This window comes from Gopherus flavomarginatus, chromosome 16 (genome assembly GCF_025201925.1).
Source record: "Gopherus flavomarginatus isolate rGopFla2 chromosome 16, rGopFla2.mat.asm, whole genome shotgun sequence".
NCBI lineage: Eukaryota > Metazoa > Chordata > Testudines > Testudinidae > Gopherus > Gopherus flavomarginatus.
Window position 1 is genome coordinate 13,546,715 of NC_066632.1, and position 5,050 is coordinate 13,551,764.

The 5,050-nt window shown below is 47.5% G+C and overlaps 1 protein-coding gene across 1 annotated transcript in view; it reads left to right on the forward strand.

The window, feature by feature from the left end:
• The first annotated feature begins 3,219 nt into the window (after nt 1-3,219).
• LOC127035712 (uncharacterized) overlaps nt 3,220-5,050 on the forward strand; it is a 193,376-nt gene continuing 191,545 nt past the window's right edge. The window contains exon 1 of the mRNA XM_050925987.1: nt 3,220-3,724. The gene's annotated coding sequence lies outside the window, so the exon portion shown is untranslated. The remainder of the gene's footprint in view (nt 3,725-5,050) is intronic.

A 5,050-nucleotide genomic window follows, 5' to 3' on the forward strand; every position in this document is an offset into this window, starting at 1 on the left:
CCCAGTTGGGGGAGGGCGAAAAGCAGAGCTTGAGGGATTCAGCCCTGGGTGGTGGGACTCAGACTTTTGGCTTCAGCCCCAGGCACCAACAAGTCTAATGCCAGCCCTGGCAACCCCATTAAACAGGGTCACATCTCACATTGGGGTCCTGACATAGTTTGAGAATCACTGCTCTATGCTCAGGGGAGGGAGTTTTCCTGTGGGTGTAGCTGATTCACTTCCCCAAGAGGTGGCAGCTATGTCAGTGGGAGAAGCTATATCGGTGGGTGTGCAAGTTGTGGTGTTTACCACATTTAAGAAGTTTAATAAAACCCCATTTTTAAAACCATCTGTGGTCTGGGAATGGTGAAGGACGTCGATGAAGCAGGGTTTGTCCTTCAAAGTCCTGGAGATCACGATTCCATGCACTTGTTGTCATGAGGATATAGCTCAGTGATAGAGTGTTTGCAGCTCATGTGGTCCTCACTTCAAACCCCAGTGTTCTTCTATAACTTTCTTTCTTTTTTTTAAAAAAAAGGAAAATATTTTCATTTCCATTCTCCATTATGTTCAGGAACTCCACTATATGGGGGGCTTGATATGAATGTAAACATTCAACATTTCACTGTCCAAATGCATAAAAACCTAGCGAAGCTGTCCATCAGCTGAAATCAGCTCCAATCCTCTTAGTGTCTAGTTTATGTTTTCATCAATTAAATAAAGGTATCATATGAATGTGCATTTGCAGATCCCTCTTCTCCAGGAGCTATGTTGTGCAGAAGAACAAGAACCACATCCAGTTGGGGTTCAGGATTCTGATGAGCAAAGAGCCAACAAATGTTCTGAGGGCTGGAGAAAAATGTCTTCCAGTGAGCTATTGAACGAGCTCAACCTGTTTAGCTTATCAAAAGAAGATTGAAAGGTGACTTCATAGAAGTGTTGAAGGGCCTTAATGGAGAGAAAAGATTGGGTATGAAAGGGCTCTTTAGTCTAGCAGAGAAAGTCATAACAAGACCCAATGGCTGGAAGGTGAAAAGAGACAAATTCATATTACAAATAAGACACAAATCTGCAACAGCGAGGATGATTCACCACAGGAACAAGCTACCAAGGAAAGTGGTGGATTTGCCATCTCCTGATGTCATTTAATGAAAACTAGATGCCTTTGTGGAATGTGTTTGCCCCAAAAGTAGCTATTGTGTCATACAGGAGGCCTGCGCTATGCAGGGGGTCAGATTAGATGCTCTAATGGTCTCTTCTGGCCATAAAGTTGACTAATTTCTGAAAAACTGAGTGTAGTGCTGGGAGAAGCGTCTGATGTATTACTGTCTAGCCGGCTTGCTTCCTAGAACGAATGCTCCTTGAGTGGGGTGATCCACAGGGAGTAGCTCAAACCTCCAAAGTGCCTGGCCAGGGGCAGGACGTTATCACAGCAAGGGAGGGGTGTGGCAGTGACATCACAAAGGCCTTTTGCAGGACCTCACACTATTGGTCAGAGGTGGTGGGGAGGTGGTGACCTCACAGAAAGATGCAACATCAGCCAGGTAGGACAGGGGCGAAGGGCCGGGGAAACCTCAGAGACCTCTGCGGCTTTGCTTCAGCAAGTCTCCTTCTCCAGGTCTCTCTTTGAGGACTGAGAGAGTATTCAGGTTCATGGACGTGAGCGCCAGGAGGAACCTCTTTTGAGTTTTCTCCTTCCCTTTTTGTGATTTTACTAGAAAACAGATGTCCCTGTTTAGAAGGTAAGAGCATCCTCGAGGTTTGAAACCTGTTCAGTCTGATCTCTCTGTTGATAGTTGAAATCTAGGCAAGGAAAATACACGTTTAAGGATGCAGAATTTTATTCTGCACCTGGGATTTTGTCCTTTAGAATCACTGGGACATTAGGGTTTGTCCTTTTTGTTTCACCTTTTCCTCCATCCATCCCTCCCTCCTTTCTCTTTGTCTCTTTCTTCTTTTGTCCTTTCACCTGTTTCCCTCCCAACACCAGGAGCGGTGTGTGTGTGTGTGTGTGTGTGTTGCGGGGGAGTGCTCGGCAGCACACACTGTGGGAGGTCCACCCAGAAATGTGGAGCTGAAATAGTGCTCGGGCAGTGATCCCCACTGGTGACTTGGGCCATCCTTTGGCTCTCTGGTGAAAACCCTCGGCCTCCTGTTCTCAGTCTCTACCCTGATTGGCTGAGCAGGGGGTTATTGACAGGGAGGAGACTCAGGTCCTTGTTGCTCTCTTTGAAGACCAAGGAAATAAGTCAGAACCAGTTATATGTTTGATGAATTCTGCTGCTTCAGTGCATTAATAGTCTCTGAATAGTTCATGATTCTCTCTAACATTGCAGTTCTCCTACAATACTTGCTGAATAATTACTGTGCAGTGTTGGTCTGCAGCTCATTTGAGAACACTTTACTAAAGTCAGTCAATGTTTGAAATTCAAGATCTGATGGTTAGTTTGAAAATCAGGGCTCTTGGGTCCTATTCCCAACTCTGCCACTGGCTGGCTGTGTGACCTTAGACAAGTCAATTCTCCTTTCTCAGCCTTAGCATCTCCTTCTTTCAAGTACGGATAATAACGATCCGCTTCTACCTACCTCTCGGTGGGTGGAGGATGGGGATCCATTGGAGAGTGTCACTAGGGGTAGTGCACAATATGAGGTGTCCTATTACCTTTGCTCAGTGCAAATTATGACATAATAGACTAGCTGAAATAGTCTCTTTTATTTGTATTTTTTTTTATTTTGAAATTGTTAAGAGCAGCAACTACTTAGCTCAGAGTGAAGCATCTTATCTCATGTTTGTAATCTAAGTGTCTCCTCTTTGTGTGCAATGAGGCAATTTAACACACTCTGACAAACAGGAGATGCTTTTGTTTTGCAACAAAATATTTTTGCAAAGAACTTTCATCCCATTTATTTTGATTTCGAGAAAGAAAGTGGTTTAGTCTGAATGGAATTTTCTGATAGAAATGGTTTCAATTAAATTTCTCCACCATCTCAATTCCTGAGCTCTATCCCTGCCTCTGGGGAATGGAGGTTTCCTGGTTGTTAGAACAGGAGTCAGGACCGGTGGCTTCTCTTTCTGGCTCTGCCACCGCCTTGCTGTGTAGGCCCTTGGGTAGGTCACTTCCCTTCTCTGGACCTCAGGCTCCTCCCCATCTGTCCAATGGGAACAGGGACAGTTCTCGAACTCTGGGCAGTCCTTAGCCTGGGTGATATAAGGGGCGTTCAAACCCTCTGTGAAGGAGAAAGGGGAGTTTCCCGGTGTTTAGCACCAAGGAATTCTGAAGTTTGCTAAAATGTCTAGTCTGTGGAAACAAGAAATGGTTGGGGCAAAACTTTTTAACCACTGCCTTTTTTAAAGCCCATTCATGGATGTGTGTCCCTATCTCTCAGGTACCTGGGGTTCTTTGCCAGGAGGAGAGAAGAGGTTCCTGCCTCTGTTTTTGTGGCCTTAACAAACCAGGTGTTGTGCTCCAGTTCTCGTCTGAGATCCCTGAAGAAGAACATCTTCCCACCCTTCAACAAGACAGGACCTATCTTTAAAAGGGAACAAAGAGAACTCTGAGACTTACTAGCTCGCCTCACTTCCATAGCTGGAGAGATACTGGAGTACATTCTTAAACTATCAGTTTGTCAGCAGCACCAACAGGATAGTTTGGTTCTTAGGACTAGTGAGCATGGATTTGTCAAGAACAAATCATTCCAAACCAATCCTCTTTCCTTCTTCGGCAGGGTTCCGGGCCTAGTGAAGGTGGGTAGACAGTAGATGGGATCTAGCTCGGTGTTACTAAGGCTTTTGACACAGTCCCGTAGGACAGTCTCACAAGCAAACCAGGGAAATGTGGTCTAGATGCAATCAGTGTGATGTGGGTGCAGAGCTGGTTGAAAGCCCAGACTCCAAGAGCCCTTCTCCATATCTGGCTGTCCAACAGAGAGGATGTACCTGTTGGGTCTGGCAGGGATCAGTCCGGGGTCTGGTACTATTCAATATTTTCATTACTGATTTGGAAAATGGAGTGGAGAGCATGCTTCTAAAATTTGCAAATGACACCAAGCACTTTGGATCACAGGACTGGAATTCAAAATGCCCTTAACAAACTGGAGAATTGGTCTTCTTGAGCCAAACTCCATGGCTGGGCCCCTCTCTCTAGACTGGGATGAAGTGCAACCCCAGAGCCAAACACTCCTCCTCCTGGGCAGTGCGCTCCGTCCTTGAATGGTCAGATGCTGATTAGCACTGTCAGAGCAGCTTTGTCTGGGAGATTCCCAGCACTTTTCAATAGCGGGAAAGAATGAAATCCCATCAATGGAACTCAGGAGTCCTGACTCCCAGTCCCCTGGTCCAGTGTCTCCAGCGGAGCACACTCCCTCTCATAGGCAGGGGGAGCGGCCATGAGGGCCTGCTTGTAATTGCCAGCTGTGGGAGGGAGTGTGCAGCAGTGGTTAGCAAAGGGGCCTGGAAAGAAGGACTGCTGGGTCCCATCTATACTTCTGACACTTGGTGTGACCCTGAGTCAGTAGCTTCCCCTCCCCAGGTTTGTTTCTCATCAGTAGGGTTGGGGTTGCAGTTCTGACAGCCCAGGGGGGTTGGGAGGCTCCAGGAAGGTGTGTAAAGTGCTGGGATTTCAGGATCCTGGAGGCGCTGTCACCCCTGCACTAGGGTGATGTTCTGCACCCCCTGCTGCTGGCCAAGATTCTCCTTTCCCTGGCAATAAGACAGACTCTTGTTTTCACAGCCAGCTGATTCGCCCAGTGTCATCACCCTGCCTGCTGGCTGGGCAGGGTAACTCCTCAGGTCACCACCCTCCTCTCCAGCCTGTCTTGGGCTTGGAGAGTGAGGAGAAGGGCGAGGGATGACATTGAACATCCTCCATCCATCGCTTCATCACCAGAGCAAGTGAGTGGCATTAGGGCTCCATGGTGGCATCCCCTGTCTGTCTGGGGAGAGGCAGAAAGAGGGGGAGAGAATCTCTCCCAAAGGACATTAGTTTTTGCAAACAGCCCCCAGAAGCCCCTCACTCTCAGACTGGGGAGGGGCTTCTCCAGAGCCGTCTCCAGCGTGTTTGGCAAGGTCCCA